Here is a 25,511-nt window from a genome sequence, read left to right as displayed (position 1 = left end):
TTTCTCTTTTCCTTGCATACTGGTGTTTATTTTATTCAAATGTTCAAATTAGGGATGTCGGAGAATTTCTCCACGAATCTCCGGGAGGCCGAATGCCAACGCATTCGGCCCCCCGAAATTGGTGGGGAAATTCTCCGCCCCCCCCGCCCCCCCCGGGATGGGACTTACCTCTGTCGAATGTCCCTCTCGGCGGCGGGTCCCAGTGGCGTTGCGGCGGCGGCAGCCGGTCTTCTGACCGGCTGCCACCGCCACCATTTCCCAGTAAAGTAAAAAAAAAAAGTGATAGGCTATGTAACGATTTACGTAGCCTATCACGGCTAGATTTTCAAAGTCAGCCGTGATAGGCTACGTAAATCTTTACGTAGCCTATCACGGCTGACTTTTTTTTTAAAAAAAAAAGCGCGTACGCAAATGGTGGCGCCCATAGGCGCCGCCATTTGTGTTCCTTATTTGGGCACGGGTAGTCTACGTAAAGATTTATGTAGACTACGGCGAAAATAAGGGCAACGCTATTTGCGTTGCCCTTATTTTCGCCGTAGTCTACGTAAATCTTTACGTAGACTACCCGTGCAAATAAGGAACACAAATGGTGGCGCCCATGGGTGTCGCCATTTGCGTACGCGCTTTTTTTTTGTTTTTTTCAAAGTCAGCCGTGATAGGCTACGCAAAGATTTACGTAGCCTATCACGGCTGATTTTGAAAATCTAGCCGTGATAGGCTACGTAAATCGTTACATAGCCTATCACGTTTTGTTTTGTTTTGTTTACAATTTACTTTTTTATTTTGCGGCCGGGGAGACGGGGCGCTCCCCCCCGGCCAGAATTTCAGTGGGGAGGGATGGGGCGCCTCCACCCTGGCCTGAATTTCAGTCTGGAGGGGCGGGGCGCCTCCCCCCCGCCAAGAATTTTGGGGGGAGAAATGGAGCACCTCCCCCCCCGAAAACAGCTGCAGGACCAGGTAAGGGACTTTCGTCCATCCTTAGTTCAAATATGTCAGCAAGATCTGCCAATTTTGTGCACTAAAGTTTGCTTTGAATTAGATCGCAGAATTCATTTTGCTGATTTTCCTCAAAAGGTTTAAGCATAATTTCCCTCAATTCATATACATGACAAAGCACTCGACCTCTTGAGAGCCAATGGACTTCTGTGTGTAGTAGAAGCTTTTTAAACCTTGCCCCCATGTCTTCAGAAATATGAGCAAATAATTTTGATTGAAGAGGTCTACTTTTAATGTAATTGACCATTTGAACCACTTTGTCCAAAACTTTTCTTAATTCATTTCCAATGGTTTGCGCGACTAGTGCTTCGTGATGTAAAAAGCAATGAGTAATTATAATATTTTCATTCTCTTTCTTTGCTAAAGCTATAAAACCTTTTGTTGAACCAACCATTGAGGGTGCGCCATCTGTGCATATTCCTACACAATTTAACCACTGCAAATTATTTTCCTTCATGAAGCAATCTAAAGTTTTAAATATAACTTCACCTCTAGTTCTCATTGGAAGTTCTTGACAACACAAGAATTGCTCAATAATTCTGTCAGTATGAATGAAACGTATAAAAAGTTAAAAACCAATAATTGTGCTAACCCACTGACATCTGTTGCTTCATCTAACTGCAATGTAAAGATCATATTATCGTCTTGAAAAATATCCTTCATTTGCTGCTTAATGTCATCAGACATGTCTTGAATATGTCTTCCGATCATGTTATCTGCCAAAGGGATTTTATTAACTTCTATCTCAAATTCAGGCCCAAACATTGTTCGAACAATAGCACAGCAAGATTCCTTTATGGTGGTTTTGGCTATAGCGTGTGGGTCCTTGTTTTTGGCAATTATTTGAGCAACCAAGTAACTTGCCTTTTGAGCTTTCTCTGATGTCTTCATTCTCTTTGTGAATGCTGCAGACTGTTTCTTTATAGATTTTGAAAGCTCAATAAAGTATTCTACTGGTTTTTCTGACAAATGACAGTGTTTTGAGGTAAAATGACACTTTAATTTATTTGGTACCATACTTTCATTTGCAAGTATATCCCCACAAACAACACTGGGGACAAGGATTGTTTTCATTACCAGAAAATGTGAACCCCAGTTTCATATAATCTTTACTGTATAAATGAGGCTTAGAAATTGTTCCTTTACACTTCTTACGTACTAATACAGACGGTTCAACAGTTGATTCTTGCGTAGTTTCCTCTATAGCAGCTACATTTTGTTCATTGCAAACGTCATCTTCACCAGCTTTCCTTTTCTTAATTAGAAATGTATCCATTTTACGGGTAATTCAACTGCAATTTAATGAATAAATCTATGCAAATTTATTTCTAGGTTTTAGCATTAACTAAATATGAAAATAACAGGACTGTTTTTAGTGCTTATCTTTCTCTGTTTTTTCTTATGAAAATAACAGCACCTGCGCTCCACTCCCACAGCGATAAAGTGAGATAATGATAGGAATCAGGACCAGGAGAAAATGTGAAAAATAAACAAAATTAACTAAAGTATTTACAATACATATTAGGACACATAGGTCCAGGTAGGAGCTCAGCTGCAAAAACACATGAAGTAGAGAAGCAAAAGTCCAACAAAAATGGTGTAAATATATATGTCTCACTACAAGGCTATACTGCTGTAAATATTTGCAATGCCTATGTCCAGAATCCAGTTCCAGTACTCTCCGGTGGTACACTGCCAGTGGGTGGTTAATCCACAATTACAGCAGAGTAAAAATAAAAATAAATGGCAGAAATCAAATCATAAGTACCACGTGGTGGGTGGCTTGCTGTTTGCCACATTGGGTTTGGGAGGGTGGCCTCCCTTCAGCCAGCAGCAGGTGGGTTGACTGAGTGACAGCCTGCAGCTGCGCTCGCCTGGGTGATTGGCAGCACGCTGGTTCTGAGGCTTCTGGCCTTCACTGAGCTCCGTTCCGACTGGCCAAGATGGCGGATGGCCCGCTCGGTGCAGTCCCAGGCGGCGTTCCCATCTGTGTGTTACTCTGGCCTGGCCGCGCGGCAGCGCGGTGCAGAAGTCCGCGAAGGGCACATCCGAAACCACACAGGGCTGGTGGCTGCTGCCACTTCTCCATGCCGGCCGAGCTCTGCTCCCAGGGCAGCACCTCCCTTCCCCTGTCTTCGCCCCGCGCCTCTACCTTTCTGGGGAGTGCAGGCTCAAAGCTCCTCGTCTGCCCGGCACAGCCCTCCCTGCCCTGGGGGCGTCCAGCAGGCCATTGTTCTCCCCCGCTGTCCTTCAGCTGCACCGAGGATGCGGGGAAGCCTCTCACCCGAGCTGATTGCAAATTGCTCAACTAATTGCTCCTCTAACTTCGAATTCTCCACACTCCTCGTGCAGCCAGCGTTACCACACTCCTCGCCGTACCGCTCCAACACCGCCAATCACGTGCGTCCTACGTCAAGACACCACATGATCCTAAAGCAGCTAATGTTAAAGCTGCTAAGCCTTAGCAGCTAAGCTGCTTTAACATTAGCTGCTTTAGGAAGTTCTGGGGGAGGGACCAAGGGAAGCAAACTCAAGTAAGGGCGCTCTGCGGTGCCCTTCCGCACAATTTTCTGCATTTTGTGCGACACACCTACACACTGCTGCTGATACACTAATGTGTCGCAGCACACAGTTTGGAAAGCTCTGCTCTAAAGCCTAACAGAAGAGAAAAGGTTTTTGTTTTTGTTTTTGTTGTGTGTGTGTGTGTGTGTGTGTGTGTGTGTATAAATAAAGATAAGAATTGAAATGAGAAGGGAAGGAATGCAGGAAATGAGAAAAGGGGGAATCAAAAGAAAAAGGCAAGGAAACTAAAGTACTTTTTAAATGTGTGTGTGTTTTTAAATAAAGAACCTAGTAGAAAGGAAAGAAAGGAAAGACTAATAGGAATAGTTGAACTAAGAAGGGCTGGGTGGGAAGGAAGAAGAATGACAAGTGAAGCTAAGCAGAACACACACACCACATAGATCTAGCTAGCCAGCTCTCTCTCTCTAACCAACTCTCTCTCACAGTGAAACGGAAGCTGACTGATCTCCTGTTATATACAGCATTCCCCTCCACCCACCTACACCACCACTGTCACTGACTGGAGACTTCTGGGTTAAGTAGTTCAGCCCTAATCTGGCAACTAAGGTTGCCATTTGCCAAGGCTCACCATTTCCCTCTCCCTCCTCAGCCTCTCTCCCCCCCACCACCATCCTCCTAGTTGCCCCTTCCCTGATCTTTCACAAGTTGATACATTTTAGAGACAAGCTGCCTGGGCTGGCTTCAGAATAGTTCTGAATTTTTGAGGTGTACTGAAGCACTTTGGGGGCAACCTGCTTTGGACTGCCTTGGTGCTATTCTGACCCACTTTGGAGCGCAACAAATCCCTAACCCCAAGCCCCCCAATTCTCTTCAGGATTCAAGATTTAGACCGAAGCAGTTCACAGGCCTAGTTGCTTCCATCCACTACCATTGTTAAGATTAACCACAGTTTAGGATTCAGACAAGATGCTGAACTGTGGTTAATCTAAAACAGATGCTTCCGATTTCCTTCTCACGGCTGTGCTAGAGGGGAGGGAGTGTGCAACTGACCTATGCCTTACAATAAACAGGAGATGTCTTGATCATTCTCCCACCAATAGCAGAATGTGGTTGTGCCCGATTTATGGAACTCCTTCCCATGTCTGCTTCCACAGTCCAATTGTTCAAACAAAGGTTAAAGGCATTTCTGTTTGTTCAGTGTGTTTAGGCATGGTCCTAGAGAGATGTTAGCATTACGTGCAAACCAGCTCACAGTCTTTATCTTTATACACTCATGAGTAGGGATGTTGGATAAATCTGCAATGCAATCAAATGAGTTCAGATTTTTATGAATCTGACCTGCAGATTCCGCAGTGGACTGGCTTTTCCCCATTGGGCAGATTCTGTGGACTTGCGAACTAGTCTTTTTATTTTCCAGAATTTTACACAGATTTTGATGTAGAAAAATATGCAACACCCCTCCCCCCCAGGGCAAAAATGCACAAATAGGCTAAAGTGTGGAAATCTGCATTTTAGGGGAATTTGCGCATTTGGGGAGAATTCGTGTATTTTTGCATGTGCGAATTTGTGGAAATTCATAAACTAAAAAAGAATCCAATTCTGTCCATGGATGGATGATGGAACGAAAGGCACCTGATAATCTGTGAAATCCGTACATCCCTACTCATGAATAAGGAGAAGGTGCAGGAGCTGGTGCTCCATATGACTGAAGATATTTTATTTGTTTGTTTATTTGTTGCATTTATATCCCACCTTTTTCCTCTTGCAAGGAACCTAAGTTGGCGTACATAATCCTCCTCCTCTCCATTTTATCCTCACAACAACAACCCTGTGAGGTAGGTTGGGCTGAGAGTCTGCGACTGGCCCAAAGTCACCCATTGAGCTTCCATGGCCAAATGGGGACTAGAACCTGGATTTCCTGGCTCTCAGTCTAACACTCTAGCCACTATACCACACTGGCTCTCCAGATACATTACACAGACTAACATTTGCAACCAGCTGCAAATCACGGCCCTATGAAATTCCACCCCCATATACAGGAATGACACAGGGGATGTTGATATCAAAATGCCAAGACCAGTAGTGAAACATCTTGAAAAATAGGTTTATGACTTCATTTGTAGATGCATGCAGACATGTAAAGATAAATGTGTGTGTGTGAGAGATAGTATGTGTTGAGGAGGAGTATGTATTCTACTTTTGCCTTTACTATTGTGTGTTAAAAAGTTTCCATTGATTTTGTTAGAGTTTCACTCTGCGAAGGGAAACTTCAGACATGCATGACCTGTAATGCGTAGGCTATAAAATTAATTTAATGTTTTACTACATTGAACATGGATCTCTTCTTTTTTATGGTTAAGTGCAAAGTGGAATGTTAAATTCCAAAGTTGGCAACAGCCTGCTGTCAGAGTTACTTTCCTACACCATGGAATTTTCTTCAAGGGCATAATTTCCAATCTGGGTTGTAGCCATTTTATGCAATTGGTGTTCTACCCAATGCTCCCTGGAAAACTGGTATTCATTTAGTTGTATTCTTGTTGATTTCTTTAAAAAAATAATAAAATAAAATAACTAACGTGTTATTCAACCCTGGAACTAAATGCACTGGAAACTAATGTTGATAATTTCTCTCCTCCCCCTTCTCTGAGATGAATAATGGAATATTACTAAGCTTCTATTTCATGTGTTGTAGAAAATGTTTTACAGTATCTGTCAGAAAAACTTATCTAATCAGACACAAAATCCAATTTTCAGTAAGGTAGTAATGGAAAGGATAATGATGTTTGATTTATCTGTACACAATGTTGCTAACGATTGCTGGGCAGAAATCTGAAAATGTTGATTTAGATGCACACCAATCTTCAAAAAAGCACAAGGTTTCAACAGTTTGATCAAGAGACCTTTAGTTAATGGTTGTAAGTCACATTTTGTTCAGCACAACTAGTGCTCTGAAAAGAACATCAGCCGGAATACATATCTTCGATTTATGTCTGATTTACGGATTGAAACTGAATGGTTTGTCTTTTAAATGGATTCCTTGGTGTCAAACAAGTTCCATCAAAATGAAGACAAAGGCTGGAAGAACAGCATGGAACACAGAGGAATTTCTCAGTAGCACAGCTGAGAACCTCATGTGGGCTCTTATTAATTTCAGAGGTCTGAAAAATGCTGCTTGTTCTCTTTGTGACCCAGTCTTTAACTCATGTGTAGAACGACTTATAGTGTGTTTACTTACTGGCTCCAAAGGTTTAATATGCCATAAGCATGTGCTGAAACAAGCAGCTGCTATGGGCACCAGCTGTAGAAGTGGCCAGAACCATCAGCAACAGATTTACATGAAACTGAGTGACCTCAACAGACAACCCCACCAAGTTGGAACATTTACCAAGGAACAATAATGTAGATGCTGATCAATGCATACATTATTTTTCTTTCACTCCAGAGCAGAAACATCATGGCACTGAGTACTATTTTTTCTTGGCTGAAAGGTTGGTGGTAAGGTTATCTGCTAGTAGGATCATCAAGAGGGACAAGGTAAGCCTGTCCTGATTGGCACTGACAGTGAATGCAGGTACATTTCAGTCAGCATTGTACAAACACATGGCTACCCTTGAAGATATTCCAGAAGCTGAAACTGGTGCAGAATGTGGCTGCCAGATTGTTAAGTGGGGCAACTCAGTGGGATCAGGTGACATCGACCCATAAAGCACTGCTCTGGCTCCCTGTTAGCTCTCAGGCCTAATTCAAATTGTTGGTACTTGTGTACAAGGCCCTAAACAACTAAAGATCCAAGTGCTTAAAAGAGTGCCTCCCCCAATACTGACCAACCCATGCTTAAAGATTGGCCAGTGAGGCGCTGCTCATGACCCCATCAGTGGGCATGGCCCATGGTGTGGTGACTTACGAAGTTACGATAGGGCCTTCTGAGTTTATGGAATTCCCTCCCAAGGAAGTGTGGAATTCTTCCCCGGGGAAGTGTGGTTGGCCCTCACATTATTGAGCTTCAGACAAAAGCTAAAAACATATTTGCTCACTCCGGGCTTTTGAGCTATAACCTGGCCCTGGGACCTTCCTGCTTTAAAACTGTGTGTGTTGTGTTATATTCTTAGCTTAGCGTTATGGTTGATGTTTTTATTTATGTGTAAATGAGGTGTTTCTTTTCTATTATGTTGTGTACAATGCTGGGTTTCCTCAGGAAGAAGGGTGGTGTATCAAAGAGTTATTTGAGAGTGTCAATAAACATGTAGACAGGGGTGATACGGTAGACATTGTTTACTTGGACTTCCAAAAGGCTTTTGACAAAGTCCTTCACCAAAGACTCCTGAAAAAACTTAGCAAACATGGAATAACATGGAATAATTTTCTCTTATGGATCAGTAACTGGTTAAAGATAGGGATGTACGAAACTCACTTACCTTTTCGCGGAATTTTTCGCGGTGGGGGGGAGGCACTCCGTCCCTCCCCCCGGAATCCTCAACGGGGGGGGGGGAGGCGACCCGCAAATCCGTAAATATTTATGTAGGCTAAAACGGCAGGAGGAAAAAAGGAACGCAAATGGCGCCCACTACTCCATTTGCATTCCCCCTTTTTTTTGCTGTAATAGCCTACGTAAATATTTACGTAGGCTAAAACGGTGAAAAAAAGGGAATGCAAATGGCGGCCGCCGTAGCCGCCGCCATTTGCGTATGCCTTTTTATGTTTTTGTTTTGCTTGGGTTGCTGTGGTAGGCTACGTAAATACTTACGTAGCCTGTCACGGCAAACAGGAGATGCAAATGGTGGCCATGGCAGCCGGTCTAAAGACCAGCCGCCACTGCCGGAGCCGCCGGCGGAGTGGCCACCATCTGGAACATCTGCCCCAGGTAAGCTTCATCCTGGGGGGAATGGGCGGGGGGGCAGGCCGTTCCGCCATGGATTTCGGGGGGCTGAATGCCGGTGCATTTGGCCTCACTGAAATCAGTGGTGGAATTCTCCTCCATCCCTAGTTAAAGAACAGAAAGCAGAGAGTAGGAATAAATGGTAAATTCTCCCAATGGAGGGGAGTAAATAGTGGGGTCCCACAGGGATCTGTATTAGGACCAATGCTTTTCAACCTGTTCATAAATAATCTGGAATTAGGAGTGAACAATAAAGTGGCTAGGGATGTCAGAGAATTCTGCCACAGATCTTGGTGAGGCCAAATGCCAGTGCATTCAGCCCCCTGAAATCCGTGGCAGAACGAAGCCCCCCCTCCCCATGAAAGGCGCGCAAAATGGAGCACTTACCTGCTGCCATCCGCGCTGACTTGCGAATGGCTACTAGTCTTGATGGCTATGTGCTAGGGGTGTACGAAACCCCGCTTACCTGGCTCCGCTGGGTTTTGCATAGGGATGTTGGAGAATTTCTCCACGAATCTCCAGGAGGCCGAATGCCAATGCATTCGGCCCCCCGAAATTGGTGGAGAAACGGTCCGCCCCCCGCCCCCCCCGGGATGGGACTTACCTTCGGCGAATGTCCCTGGCGGCGGTGGCTCCCGGCGGCGGAGCGGCAGCGGTGTGGTGGCGGCGGCCGGTCTTCCGACCGGCTGCCGCCGCCGCCATTTCCAAGTAAAAACAACAACAACAACAAACGTGATAGGCTACGTAAAGATTTACGTAGCCTATCACGGCTAGATTTTCAAAAAACACCGTGATAGGCTATGTAAATCTTTACGTAGCCTATCACAGCTGTCTTTGAGGGGAAAAAAAAGCGCATACACAAATGGCGGCGCCCATGGGCGCCGCCATTTGCGTTCCTTATTTTGGCACGGGTAGTCTACGTAAATATTTACGTAGACTACGGCGAAAATAAGGGCAACACAAATAGCGTTGCCCTTATTTTCTCCGTAGTCTATGTAAATATTTACGTAGACTACCCGTGCCAAAATAAGGAACGCAAATGGCGCCGCCGCCATTTGTGTACGTGCTTTTTTTTCAGAATTTCGGTGGGGAGGGACGGGGCGCCTCCCCCCCGCCCAGAATTTCGGGGGGAGGGACGGAGCGCCTCCCCCCCACCGCGAAGCAAGCTTCGGGATCAGGTAAGTGACTTTCGTCCATCCCTAGTTCTGCAGGTGGGGGGAGGCGATCCGTTCCTCCCCCCGGAATCCTCGATGGGGGGGAGGTGAGCCCTTCCTCCCCCCCGGAATCCTGCCTGGCCAGCTCCGCTCCGCGGCCAGGCCAACCCGCAGCGGGACCTCCAGTTTTCCCGCTTAGCCGTCATAGGCTACATAAATATTTACATAGCCTATCACGGATAAAACGGGAATGCAAATGGCGTAGGGGATGCCATTTGCGTCCCTGCTTTAGCGGTGATAGGCTACGTAAATATTTACGTAGCCTATCATGGGCTACCATAGGGACGCAAATGGCATCCCCTACTCAGGATGCCATTTGCGTCCGCACCAGCCCGGCAGCAGCCGGAGCCACCGCCGGAGCTGCAGCCGCAGCCAAAGCCACAGCCAGGTAGGCTCCGTTTCGCGAGGCTTTCACGGGGTGGAGGGGCGGGGGGCTTCGTTCCGCCACAGATTCCGGGGGGGCAAATTCACTGGAATTTGGCCCCCCTGGGATCTGTGGCAGAATTCTCTAACATCCCTACTATGTGCTACCTCCAGTACCAGAGGCAGTTGGGGAACATGGATGAGAAGGTGCTGTTGCGCTCATGCCCTGCTTGTGGGTTTCTGGTCGACAGCTGGTTGGCCACTGTGTGAATAGAATGCTGGGTGAGATGGACCCTTGGGCTGATCCAGCATGGCTGCTCTTATGTTCTTATATCTGATGACATTTTTTTCTGTTTCTTTAAATGGACACAAGCAACATTGATGACTTATAATTGTTCAGAAGGACTTTTTATTGTATGTTTCTTCTCTCTGTGTGTTTTTTACAGTGTTATCCTTTTCATTATTACTATTATTCTAAGTACAATAAACTTTTAAAAAGTTATAACTTAAACCCAACTGGTACATACCTGAAAAATTAACTGTTTTGAGTCATATCTTAAACTTAACTTAAGAAGTCATAACTTAAACCCACCTGGTACATAACTGAAAAATTAACTTTTTTGATCCCTCATAGAACTGATATATATTTTTAAAGATCCATAGTATACTGTAAGAGGTTTTGAGATTGACTGATGTGCATTCTAGCTGTCATTTCCCCTTTGAATTCCGTTTTTCTTAATTGAATATTATAGTGAGTAATAATCTTTCCCTACACCCTTTTATTTCAGATAATTAAATGTCAGCACATAAATCTTAATGGTAGAATGTTAGCTCTACTTAGAGCAGACGCACTGAAATGAATGGAACTTAAGTTAGGCTAACGTTGGATACAACTTCCTGATTCACCACAAACCAGTTTCAAATGGCTCTGAATTTCAAACATGAAAACCTAGATGTGTATTAAGTGTGGCTTGCCAATAACTTGCCTACAAATGCTTTTTATTGTGAGCCCTTTGCTCACCAAACCCAGTTTCTTCCAAAACTATTCTCCTGTGCAGGAATAAGCCTTTCTAGCAATGTTATTTAAAAAACAGCAACAAGAAGGCAAATCTGACTTTGCATCTGACTCAGGAGTTACCCCCGTTATTTCACTTAACTCCTGCTAGCATTTTCCCTTAGACTTTTTTCCCAAGCTGATGAAGAAATAATGTATTTTTATCTTAGTTCTCCTATGAAGCAATCTTCTCCCCAAAGTCAAGGTGTGGTTAAAAAAGTTGCCCATTGTTTAATAAGGAAAATGTTTAGAAGCTCTAAAAATAGAGCTATCCCATACTGGATTGAGCTAACATTTATTGGCCTCATCCAATCGGTTACTGCACCTAGACACTGATTCAGGACATCCAGAGCCTCAGCTACACCTGATGGAAAAAGTGAGATGAGTGGGAATTCTAGAGACTTACATGTTTTGTATTACCTGTGTATAAATAGATACCTGATTAGGTTATCCCATCTATGAAATTCAAAACAGGTACAAAAATCCCTTCAGGGTCTTGCAGGATGGCCATGTGTCTTAGTTTGAAAAGAACAGCCCTGTATTTGAAAGACTGCCAGAGGACAGTTGTCTCTTTGAAGGCATCCTGTACTGAAAGGGCTGCCCAGCTGAAGTCCGGTTTAAAGACAACTATAATAAAGGAGAGCAAGTAGGGCCCCTGGAGTTGCCCATCAACAGCACCTGGACAACAGACTGAGCAAGGCACACAGGTCACTGTCTTCCCCACTATGATGAGATGTCCTGTATTTCTATTTACATTGTAGTAATTGTTTCCAAATTTGCATCTATACATCTAAATTAGCATGTGCACTTTTCTTGCAAATCTGCATCCTCTTTTGTCCTCCTTTTTGGTGATGAATTCCCTCTGTTTTGGCAATGTGTAAGCGGCCACCCTATGTTATGGAGAAAGAGCTGTGGGAGAGCTTTTGCTTCTCTCTGACTGCACTGGAGATCAGCATGGAAACTTTATTGGCAGTAGAACGTACTCCATGGCAAGCGCTCCGAACACATTTCCACCTCATTCAAGCCCATTCTTTTGGCATAGCTTCTGCTGTCATTTGTTCACAACATAGCACCAGTTTTTGTGCTCTTTAACTGAGGTTGCTCAGTTAAACAGTGGTCTGCTTTTAAAGCATCCAGATGTGGCATTTTGCTATCATGCCAGGGCCGGCCCTGCTATTAGATAGAGTGAAGCAGCTGCCTCAGGCAGCAGATTTGGGGTGTCATGAAAGGGCAGCAGATAGTTGTCATTGTATTTTTACCTTTAGGGATGGGGAGAGGTGCTTGTGAGATTGTTCTGCCTCGTGTGCCAAAATAACTTGCCTGGCTTTAGGTACTATGCACCTTGACCTGGGTGGGGCAGGGGTGCCTTTCGCTGCTCTGTCTCAGGCAGCAAAATGTCTTGAGCTTGCCTTGTATTGGGCTATAGCTTTGTCTGTCAGGTTACCTTAGACTCATAGAAGGATGGGGTGAAGGTACACATAAGGGAGACATGATGAGGACTTGATGCGTAGTGAAAAAAGGGATACGTTTCTTCCTTTCCTCCTTTCTCAAATACCAGCACTGTGGAGCTGAAACTCTGGGACCAATATTTTTGGTTCTACGCTCAATCTCTCTTAAGCCCTTTCACCATTTGAAATGAAGAATAACATCCTGCATATGTGCTAGTTTGAGTCCATGGGAAAGTCGAAATGCCACTGGTCAGAGGTGGCGCTCCTTGGGCAAGGAAGGGTATGGCAAAGGAAGAAGGCACTCGTCTTCTTCCACCTTCCCCACCTATCCCAAGTGAGCTTGAATTTCCACAAGGCTCCGTTTAAAATTGATCATTGCCCCATCTCTTGTATAGGCTGAGGACAGTCAGCAGGCAATATTTATGAGAGCCAGCATGGTATAGTGGGTAGAGTGTACTAGGACTGTGGGAACGTAAGCTCGAACCTCCACTCAGCCATGAAGCTCATGGGTCCAACTTGGGCCAGAGACTCTCAGCTTAACCTACCTCACAGGGTTGTTGTGAGGATGAAATGGGAAGGCAGAGGAGAACCACGTATACCACTTTGAGCTTTTTGGAGGAAGGATGGGATATAAATGTACAATCATATGCATGCTTACTCAGTAGGGCAGCCACGTGTCCTAATTTTTACAGGGCTCTATTTGAAGCACTGTCCAGTCCAAGTCTGGTTTAAAGATAAAGAACCATCAGAAGAACAGGGCTTTGGAGTTGCCCATAAACAGCACCTGGGCAGCAGACTGAGCAGCAGGTCACCTAGTCACAGTCTTTCTCACTATGGTGAAAGTATTGTATTTCTATTTAAATTATAATAATTATTTCTAAATCTGCATCTATACATAAAATTACATATACATTTTATGCAACTCTGTCTTTCCCTCTTTTCTCTTTGTTTTTCGGTGATGCATTTCCTCTTTTTCTATTATGTATAAATGGCCACCCTCTTAGTCAGAAGTATGCAATGGGATTTACTCCGATGTAAATGGGCATGGGATTACAGTCTAAGTGAGCAGCGTAAAACCAATAAAACTGCCATATTAGGTCACAGGATAAGCCCCAGACAAACACGTTTTGTATAACTGGCATCTTGGCTTATTTGCAGGCTAAGAAAACTACGCACGTTATTGGTGCGTGATGCTTCAGTTGTACACTGGGGAGAACACTGATCGGATATCCTTCTGTGAACTGGAGAGGCTATGCTTTAATTTTTCATTTGCTCTTGGATATCATGGAAATTATAGCGGTGATTTGCCACATCATTGCTGACAAGATTTAGAGGATGGTATTACACATTGTGTATAATCTAGGGATGGACAAACCTGCCCATTTCAGTTTCTCTCGGTTTCTCATTTTTTAAATCCTAAATTCATTCTGTCCTGTTTGAGATTATTCTTTTTAAAAGTTCACATAAGAATATGTAATACACACCCTTTGCATGTGGTATTCCCTACAGTTTTGAATGTTATTTTCACTGATATCTGCATTTATGTGTGAACCTTTAATATATGTATTTTTGTAAACTTTTTTTTTCATGGAAGTGTGAATTTTGAACCATAATTGAATTTCAATTTGTGTATAGGTCCAAAAGTGTGAAATTAGGAATGTTCACATTAAGATGAAAACCAAATAAATTTATCCCCCGTCCCTAATTATAATATAGTTTTTGTCACCCTTCCCCTCCGCCAAAGTTACTTTTTGGCGTGGGAAAGAACCTCCCACTGGTCCCAATGGAAACCTCCATCCTGTATCAAAAAGGCAGTGTGTGTGGGGGGGGACGGGACAGATTTTCTTGAAGACCACAACATGATCCTGCCCCCATAAGCTGCTATTTACAGTTTTTAAAAGATGCATGCAACCCTAAGTGACATGTTTATCATCAAGTGTAGTTAGCTGTTTTCTGTAGACATTTTGCAGACCTCCAGTTCCAAGCTATCTTCTGGTTTAAGAGCTGTGGCTGCCCCACAGATTCCTTTGAAAGCTGTTCTACCCTTGGGAGATTCAAAGAGAGGCCATCTTTCCAAAGAGATGGGATGGATTACTCACCCACCCCCTTAAGAAACTGAAGTCAGTGCCTTTGCATGCATGTTCCTTTTGTTCATAGAGCCAGTGTGTGCAGTGGTAGGGTGTTGGACTAGGACTCAGAAGATCTGGGTTCTAGTCTCCATTCGGTCACTGGGTGACTTTGGGCCAGTCACTGACTCTCAGCCTAGCCTACCTCATAGGGTTGTTGTGAGGATAACATGGAGAGGAGGAGGAATATGTGACCTGCCTTGCACTCCTTGCAAGAGGGAAAAAGGCAGGATATAAATGTAATAATAAATAAATGTAATAATAAATAAAATAAATTTATGGTTGTATGCACAAGGATCCTATGGTATGCCTGCTACACTGAGGCATATTACTAGCTGTGTCCCTTCTGATGTGACAGAAGACATCATGCATGCAACCAGTGTTCATGTTAGTGTATTAAACACACCTATGAATTCACCCACAGTTTTGCAGCCTCATGTTGAGTTGTGGTTTTATGCATCCTTTAGGAAACACATCCTGGTCTGCTGTTCACACAGACTTCCCCTCAATATAAGTGCAACCTAATCCAAGCCATAGGTTTGACGAGCTGTTGACATGCATCGGGGAATAAGGGAAAACAACAACAACAGTGTAATGGCTGTACAGCACTTCTCTGCCCTCTTCTCCCTGATGAATGGCAACAGCTTTTCACAGCTCTTACATGGATTAGATTGCTAACACATTCACAGGAAGGCTGTGACTCTCTGCTATTTTATGTAGCCGAACACACACACATTTATCTACATGCCAGATGTTGAAAATTATACAACACCCCATCCCCCAAGATCCAAATCTGACCTCGCTCAATTTATAAAATATTGTTCAGTTATTATAATTATTAATCCATATTCATAATTCATATATCCTGTTTAATATGAAAACTAATTGCCAACTTTTCTCTTATTCATTGCACTAGATTGTATTAAAAAAAATTGCACCCTAATCCTATGCATGTTTGTTTCTAATCCTGCTATTTTGCCTTTCTGAGAAAAAAGAATAATTCCATGCTTACTTAAATCATGGCACCATCATAACCACAGGAATAAAATGGAGCTTGCTTCTACTGTCCTGGTGATGCTAAACATATTGACTTGAGAATATGCACCATTTTGTGGTAGAAAAGGATACTTTTTTTTAAAAAAAGTAAAAACAATAAAATTAGCAGCTGTAACCATGTAGGCTATCAATGGCTACTAGACCTGGTCCCGCCTCCAGTATCAGAGGCAGTATGTCTATGTACACCAGTTGCTGGAGAAATTTGAGATAGACTAAAATGAGTTTGGATTTCTAAAGAATCCGACCTGCGGAATCTGCTGCGGACCGGCCTCCGCAGGCTGCCTGGCGAATTTACACTAATTTATTCATAGGAAAATATGTAAGTTTTTGTTGAGACTGGAAAATATACATGGGGAAAAGTTGAATGGAATAGAGGAGAAGACGCTAAATGTTACATACTAATGTAAATTACGTAAATTGTTGTGAACCCTCTTATGGAATTATTTACATATTTTCTGCAGAACAACAACAATAAAAATTCAAATCCATCTGTGAACGACACCAGAATGAATGACACCACACAATCCACAAAACACACATGGGATGGTTTTCACAAAATCCAGACATCCCTAGCTCTTTCACTCATGTCCTGCTTGCGGGTTTCCCAGAGGCAGCTGGTTGGCCACTCTGTGAACAGAATCTTAGTCTGATCCAGCAGGGCTCTTCTTCTGTTCTTATGTGCATGCCTGGCTGATCATTCCCTGATTATATAATGTTTTTTTAAAATTAAGAAAAAAGAGATGCCGTGGGGAGCCATGTCAGCCCCAGTGAGCTAAGATGCTGATGCAGAGCCTGTTTGTCACTGTCCTCCCTCACCTGCTTCCCTCTGGGTGGTCACTTCAGCCCCAAGCTCCAGCCCCAGTTCCCTGACTGATGGATTACTCATCAAGACCACCAGAACCTGCACAGAAAGTCAGGCATGTCGGCTGACATACAGGAGTCTCTTCCTTTGTTCAGAGGGAAGGTTCTCCATGTGGAAGCCGACTCCTGCTGAGACTGTAAGCTGCTTTATTGAAACACGTCGGCAAGCTGCCTTTTTACTAGGTAAACTGCTACGAGAACTTTTTGTGGAATATAAATACTCTAAATCAGTGGCGTTGAACCTTTTTTCAGCCCAAGTGCTAAATTCAATTGCTGAGAAGCTCTCGGGGGGCACATTGCCGGGGTGGGGGGGACGGCTGGAAGCAAAAGAGTCAGGGACAAAATACTCTAAATATGAGATATGTAGCTTAAAGCTCTTACAGCCAGTAACTAAGCCTTAAGAGAGGCATTCCAGCCTTTTAGGCTGGGGGAAAATACCACCAAATGATCAGCAGTTGGGGAAAGGAGGTGTGGACAGGGGAAGGGGTGTGGCTATTTGATGAACCCTGGAGGGCTGAATTGGGACCGGGGAGGGGGGCAGATTTGACTTGCAGGCCTGAGGTGCAACATCCCAGCTCTAAACAAATAAACAAACAAATAATAGGTGTGCTCCTCCCATCTACACATGTGCTTGGCTGCTCATACAACTAGTGACTGATACAGCAAGTTGTCCTCCCAGCCCCAGTTTTAATGATGGCCAGCTATATGCACTAGGGATGGCAGAGAATTCCGCCATGGATTCCAGTGAGGCCAGATTCTTTAGAATTAGGGATGTACAAAATTGGCCTTACCTGGCTCCGCCGGGTTCCGCTGGGGAGGGAGGCGCTCCGTCCCTCCCCCTGGAATCCTCACCGGGGGAGGGAGGCACTCTGTGCCTCCCCCCTCTGGAATCCTGGCCGGCCGGCCGGCTCCGCTCCACGGGGATTCCTGAGAGCCGCTGGCCGGCTCCGCCTGCAGCTGGACATCCGGTCGCTGGCTAGCAGGGGCGCAAATGGCGGCGGCTGCAGCCGCCACCATTTGTGTCCCTGTAGTCAGCCGTGATAGGCTACGTAAATCTTTACGGAGCCTATCACGTCTGACTTGAAAAAAACAAAACAAAATGCGCGTATGCAAATGGCGGCGGCTACGGCCACCGCCATTTGCGTTCCTTATTTTGGCCCATCTTAATCTACGTAAATATTTACGTAGACTAAGATGGCAAAAAAAGGGGAATGCAAATAGCGTAGCGGACGCTATTTGCGTTCCCCCTTATTTTCGCCGTCTTAGTCTACGTAAATATTTACATAGACTAAGATGGGCCAAAATAAGGAATGCAAATGGCGGCGGCCATAGCTGCCACCATTTGTGTACGCGCATTTTTTTTAAAAAAAAGTCAGACATGATTGGCTACGTAAAGATTTACATAGCCTGTCACGTCATTTTTTGTTTTTTTAAAAAAAACCTAGCCATGATAGGCTACGTAAATTTTTACGTAACCTATCATGTCTTTTTTTTTTTTCAAGACTGGAAATGGCGGCGGTGGCAGCCGGTCGAAAGACCAGCAGCTGCTGCCGCTGCTGCCACCGCCACCACCGCCGCCCGGAAGATCTGCCCCAGGTAAGTCTCATCCCGGGGGGGATCTGCGGGGTGGCGGGGGGGTGGCAGATCCGTGGCGGAATTCTCTGCCATCCGTATTTAGAATCTGGCCCCCTGGAATCCATGGTGGAACGGCCTGCTGCCCCCCCCTGCAGAATCCCCCTGGGACGGAACTTACCCTGGGCGGATGCGGTGGATTCGGCGGTGGCGGCAGCGGCGGCTGGTCTCCTGGCCGGCCGCGGCTGGATTACTACGGCCGCCATTGGCGTCCTTGCAGCTGTGATAGGCTACGTAAGTATTTACGTAGCCTATCACGGCTGACCGCCCCCCCGCAAAAAAAAACAGCATACGCAAATTGTGGCGGCTATGGCTGCCGCTATTTGCATTCCCTATTTTTCGCCGTTTTATCCTACGTAAATATTTACGTAGGCTATTACAGCAAAAAAAAGGGGAACGCAAATAGTGTAGAGGGCGCCATTTGCGTTCCTTTTTTTCACCGTTCTAGCCTACGTAAATATTTACGTAGGCTATTACAGTGGGGGGAAAAAGAACGCAAATAGTGCCCACTACGCTATTTGCATTCCCGTTTTTTTCACTGTAATAGCCTACATAAATATTTACGTAGGCTAGAACGGTGAATAGGGAATGCAAATGGCGTCCACTATGCTATTTGTGTACGCTGGGTTTTTTGTTTGGCTTGGCGTGATAGGCTACGTAAATACTTACATAGCCTATTACGGCAGCTTGGCTGGACGCAAATGGTGGCCGCTACGGTGGCTGCCATTTGCGTCCATAGCAGGCCGTCCGCGGCCGGAACTCCGGCTGCGGATGGCCCTGGCTGGCTGCTTTGCGGAGCCGGCTAGGCAGGATCCTGGGGGGGAGGACCAGATTGCCTCCCCCCCAGTGAGGATTCCGGGGGGAGGGACGGAGAGCCTCCCCCCCACCGCAAATCACATCCGCGAACAGGTAAGTCACTTTCATACATCCCTAATATGCACCTCTCGGTGTGGGGAAGAACTGGCATGAAATTCACAGAACTGTTAATACACCTTCAAAATGTGGTGTCTGTTAAAAACAAAAAAGGACAGTGCCGGTAAATGTTTTGTGTCACACTGCCAGAAATGTGTAATGGTGAAATTGTCCAGGTTTCAGTCATGCATTTTACCCTTTCATGCTCCCCCTCTACAAATTTAGATACCTCTATATTGCGCTCACAGAGATTAGAAGATTTGGCTAGGATCATACTGGAATTCTCGGAAGCCACATAGCCTCCTTGTTGCAATATCCTGGCGTTTCTCTTTGCTACGCTCACAGGAGGAAAGGTCTTAACGCTGGCAGAAGATAGCCATATCCTTGATATAATGTGCTGCAGCAATGGAGGGGAGAAAATGACTCCTTACGACACTGCCTCATAAAGTTGAGATCTACTACTGTTTAGAGAGGAGCAGGTCACAGTATTTGACCTGACCCTGACAGATTATGCCTAGGGCCCTTGAAGAGCAGCAGACCTGCTGAAACCAGAGAAACCATTTAAGTGAAGAATCGTATTATGTACCAGCCTTCCCCATCCTGGTGCCCTCCAGATGTTTTGGACCACAATTCCCATAATCCCTGACCATTGGCTCTGCTGGCTGGGAGTGATGGGAGATGTAGTCCAAACCATCTGGAGGGTGCTAGGTGGGGAAGACTTATATACCCATGGAGAGAGAGAGAGAGAGAGAGAGAGAGAGAACTGGCTAGGAAATATTGTATTGCAGCATTTACAAGCACCAGGCTGCTCTTTTCACAAACACGCAATCCAAGATGGTCAGTAGTTCTTGGTGGGTGGGGGTAGGAGCCCACCACTTTCATAGTAAAGATGATTGAGTAAAGGAGGTGAAAAGTGTGATAAAATAGTAAGATAAGAAGAGCTTTCCCCAGCAGTTTGGTGGAAAATGAGAGATATTACATGGTGTGGTATTGTTTTAAAATAGCTTCATTAGCTTTGGAAAATGTAAGACATCTCTTTTCAGCGTATATTTCCATCAAGCTCCTGATTATGGAAGATGGGTGATATCGGGATTTCTGCTGCTGCTTCTGCCACCGATAACCTCTTCACCTCAACATTCTTCTTCCCTGCCTCAACAAAACATGACTTCTAGAGGTGAAGCAACTCAACCTACTAATTCAAGATCACGTCCTGCTGGTTGAGCAAAGCATCTCGCAAAGACAACATTGCCAGCATTTTCACCTTTGGAAAGGTAATATCATGGCATAACATATCTCAAAACAGCCCTGATGTCTTAAGGTTTGGTGCATAGCTACCCTAAGCTGGTCTACTCAGATATAACTGCCACTAAACTCAACAGGGCTTACTCCTAGGGAAGCACCCATAACAGAATTTGGAAACCTGAAGCTAAAGATTTTGTAAAATCTGTTCCATCTGTGTTTTGTGGATTGCCAGGAGCCTTTTGTTCTGTTGTCCACTCATTGACAGAATTTGATTTCCTGAATTTGCACAAATTCACACTTGCAAAAATGTGCAAATCTCCCCAAATATGCAAATACTCACCCAAATGTGCAAATCCCCCAAAATGTGTATTTTCATTTTTTAGCCTATGGGGAAAATGCATTTTTGGATGGTATTTCTTATTTTCTGTACCACTAAATTTGCATAAAATTCCAGAAAGTTAAAAACAAAAAAGAAAAGTCCACAAGTCTGGAATTTGTGTGACTTAGAAAAAGCTGGTCCACTACAGAATCCATAGGTCAGATTCATAGAAATCTGAATTGATTTGATTCTGTTTTGGAATTCTCCAACATCCCTGCCTGCAGCCTAATTCATGTGGGGATGGGGGTGCAGCCCAGAAGGAGAAAAGGAGGATGTGAGGGCAAATAATGAGGGGAAAAAACAAAATGGATGTAGTGATTGAGGAAGAGGGGGAAAACCGTCTACAAATGATCAGTTCAGACCTCTGTCTTTCCTCTGGCTGCTGGGTAGGGATGAGGAGGGATAAAGTGAAGCAGGGCAGAGAGAGAGAAAGGAGTGGCAAAAAGGAAATTATTGGCTCTGCCCCCCCCACTTGGGCTCTGGCCTCACCCACCACTAGCATGTGGCCCTCAACTGATTTTCCCTGAAGGAAAATTCCCTACCCCCCCCCCCATGTCAGCTTTAAGGAAAGAAAGACTTGCTTTTGAAGTCAACCTGACATTTTCTATTTAGTGGCTAAAAGGCTGCCTCTGGCCAAAATCTTGTTCCTTCAGATTTTACAACACAAGTGGAAAAAGAAGACCTGTGTGTGAATGTGCCCAATGGTGGCATGCTCAGGCAAACAAAAGGGAGAACCAGGAGATATGCAGAGGCTTAGATAATCCATTTTTCATTAAACAGAAATCAGTTCTTTCTTGCACTGATTTTGTGTTCTGAGAGAACTGCACTATGGCACAAGATTACAAATATTAATATACCAATAAAGATAAAATAAATAGCATTCATTAGTTTTTGTAATGTATTTACTTTAGGGAATATATATCCACCTTTGCTTTTGGGTGTCTCTCTCCCCCCATGCCCCCCAGCTAGTATGAAAAAGGCTATGTAATGCTGTGAAATAACTTGTCAAGCAAACTTTCCTGATTCAGTTAAATCACTCTGGCAATGATCCACCTCTATTTGGAATAACACAATCCAACTCTTTTTATTCTGGTTTCAATCCATATTGCTTTAAAAACAACAACAAGAAGGGGCATTTGACTTCAACAGGAATCATAAGGAGTATGAAAGAACTAAATGAACACAGAGTTTTAAATATATTTACTAGGCAGTAAGTGCCATTGAGTTCAGTAGGATTTAACTTCTGAGTCGATGTCTTTAGGATCACACTATAAGTATCCTTACCCGGTAGGAGACAATGCCTATTTCCTTTTGTGTAACTCAAGCAATTCATATATTACTGGCCAAGAACAACAAGTGAATAACTGGAACTCCCTAAAGATGAAAACAAAATAACATGGCAAACACAACCATGAAAGGCCTTTGGTGATGAGTCTCAAATTGGAATTATAATCCATCTTCAGACTTTATTACTTGATTTTCTGACTTCATTTCTATTTGTCTGTTTGTATTATCTGGGTCTTTGGGGGGAATGGAGGAGGAAGTACCTACAGACAAATAAAAATGCATGTTATTGTCAAATAATACCCCATTTGCTGGGGTCCACTAGCCCCAAAGCACTGCCATTATTTTGTGGGGAGCACCCAAGAAGGCCGAGGGGATGTTGGTTTGCGTGCCCTGCCCCTTCCCAGTTAGAGAAGTCCACTGAGATTACCTTGCCGGAGGGCTCCCTGTGCCAGAGATGGCGTGGCTCCAACTTGATGGTTTTCATTCTCTTCAATCACAACCTTCTTGTGAGACTGCAGAATAAGTGCTTACAAGAGGACAGCAGTGAACAGTAGGGATGGAAGAATCAGTGAGATTCAAGTTTGTTGAGTTTCTCCGGTTTCCACTTTGAAGCTCAGTTAATCTCATTCCAGTTCTGAATGCAAGCAGGGTTGGGTTTTTCTCCCCGTGAACAGGAAAAGTGTGCATTTCAGTGTGCATTTTCTAAACGTTTACACCCAAATACGTACTCCCCCCTTGACTAAAATGTGAAAATGCTTTTTTGTTTTTTTTAAGAGCATTTTAAAGTGCACATTTTTGCAAATGGAATTGCAAGCTCAGGAATACGTGAGCTTTGCTTGAAAAATGTGCATGTGTTCATGTTCAGGGTGCGAATTGGGCAAATTCTGATCAAGAATTAATCAAAACAAAATCCTTATCCATTCCTTATGAACAGAGCATGTTGGCAACCCAGTCAGCTGATCCCACCAGCTGTAGAAGCCAATTCATCGACAGTGGACCGACTTCCATTTTGGGGTGCCTTACTGGGACTGCAAAACAAAGGAGATGACCAAACACCTGGAGGGCCACAATGCATAGCTACTGGGCTACTTTCAACTTCAGGAGTCACAGTTTATGTAGGCCCGATTTAGGACTGGGAAAACATTTCATATTGTAGGGCCTACTCATCAATTAAATGACTTTTTGGTAGTAATTCACTTTATAAAACCGGCTATTGTCCATGTGATGAATATGGTCAAATATGAGAATACAGTGATGGTTAAGACATGGTTTTTCATTCTGGGGTGTCAAGTTATCTGGTTGAGTTTAGGTTAATCTCCATCATGGGCAAGCAGCCTCAGTGTCTTCCGGATGCCTTGCACTACGACTCCCATATGCCCTGACCACTGAGCATGCTGGATGGAGCTGATGGGAGTTGTAGCCCAAAACATCTGGAAGGCATTAGGTTGCCTGCCCCCTGGTCAACCCACTGCTGTTAGATCAATGATTTCAATTATTCTGGAATAATTCCCAAGCATGTTCACCTATCCATTTCTGTTCATTTTTCTTCTCCGCTTGTAGAAGAAAATGTTGCTCATGCTCAGTCTCCCCCAGCATGCATAATAAAGGGCAGAAGTCAAATTTATTAGAAGTGTGGCTATCACTTCAAGTCCTCAATTAATAGATTACTGATTGTATATGTATAACCTATGTGTACACACATAGAGAGAGCACAAACAACGTATAAATAATGCCTAGTGGAGTCTTTGAGCATTTTATGAGTCATATGGTGTGAAATATTTTGTTTCTGGTTTTTGGTTGCAAATGTTTCAAGCTGAATTGCTTATCAGAAGATAAGAGTCTGTGTTTGCTACTATCCCACATTCTAGAAACATATCCAGGTGTTTTGAAGATCCATGGTATGGAGGAAATAAAAGCCTGCACAGTGTTCAATCAAACAAAACAATCTACAACTGCATAGTACATTTGTTTAATAGACTATCTTCAAGGTGGCTCGCATCCTTAAATGCTGGCATTTAGTCCACTGTTTAATTAAATCCTCAAGGTTACGTTTTGGAGGAGGCAACTCATTTATAACAAGCAAAACTGTAAGTTCTCTCTCCCTCCCCTTCCCCCTTTCCTTTTCTGTTAGTGGCTAATACTCTTATCAGTTGCTTCCAGTTGAGTGCAAATATTAGTGACAGCTTTAAAAGAAGCCATTTGATTTCCCCACCTCGACAAATCTGTTTCATGTGTTTTATGAAAATGTCAAGGGATGGGGGTGGGGGGGTGGAAGATGCTTTTCTAGTTTTTTGTGCATCTTCATTACAAATGGAGTCTCATTGTTTCATCTCCTGGCCTCCTCAGACTATATCACAAAACAAGTGAACAGGCAGAGAAGAACTGGGGTTTTTGTGTTGATTATAACAGAACTCTTCAACCTTTGTTTTGAAAGCCAGCCTTGCCCAGCCTGGTGCCTTCCAGAGGTGTCGAACTACACAACCCCCAACATCCACAGCCAGCATGTTGGGGGTAATAGAGCAACACATCTGAAAGGCACCAGGATTGGGAAACCTGAAATATGGTAAGGAACTTGGTCCTTGCTTCTGAAGTTCTGCATTTCCGTTTGAGAGCTCTTTATCTTAATTTTTTTTTTAAGTATACTTGCTTGAGTGAAATAAGATTATTTATGTCCCTGTATTTTTGGAAATTCTGTCCAATATTCAGGGGAAAATGCCTGCCATGCATACCTGGATTCTGTGGTTTATTTGTTCAGGCAAGGGTGGGCAGAAGGTAGATCTCCAGATGTGTGGGACTTCAACTCTCAGAAGCCCCTGCCAGCATGGTCAATGGTCAGGAATGCTGGGAATTGAAGTCTAAAATGTCTGGTGATCTACTTTCTGCCCACCCCTATATTAAGGTAGTGATATATTTACTAACTAGTAAGTTTACAGTAAGAAAAGACCTTGAGAAGGTGGGAGGATTTCAGGAGTTCAGCCAAACACCTGGAGGCTTCCCTTTCCCTCCCTTGAGCTGCTCAGCTGCAGAGGGATCTTTGGCTGGCTTGCCAGATTTTATCCAGGCAGGAGGGCTGAAATCTAGCAGGTAGCTCATCCCTGGAAGAATCCAAAACAGGAATCAAGAGAAATTGGGCAGAGGGAGTGATAGGAACTAGCTGATGCCTTGAAGCAGCTTCCCCCAACCTGGTTCCCTCTAGAGGAGTTGGACTACAATTCCCAACATTCCTGGCCTTGCTGGCTGGGGTTGATGGAAGTTGAAGTCCAAAATGTCTGGAGGGCACCAAGTTGGAGATCGTTGCCTCAAGGATGGGATGGGGAGTGAGCCATGAATGTTGGCTTTCTTCAGAGCATCTATCAAGGATTTAACAAGATGTTGTGAGCTGCAGCAGTTGGTTGGTCAGGTTCTTTCTTGCTTTTTTGTATCATGAACTTCTTCACCCACTCACCATCTTTCCACAACACAGAGCCAGTGTGGTGTAGTGACTAGAGTGGTGGTCTAGGAGTTGGGAGATCTGGGTTCTAGTCCCCACTCAGACATGGAAG

The sequence above is a fragment of the Heloderma suspectum genome, chromosome 1, assembly GCF_057233095.1.
Source record: "Heloderma suspectum isolate Gila_16-S chromosome 1, 16-S_ref, whole genome shotgun sequence".
NCBI lineage: Eukaryota > Metazoa > Chordata > Lepidosauria > Squamata > Helodermatidae > Heloderma > Heloderma suspectum.
The sequence above is the reverse complement of the archived record's forward strand: the minus strand, read 5'-3'. Positions refer to the sequence as shown.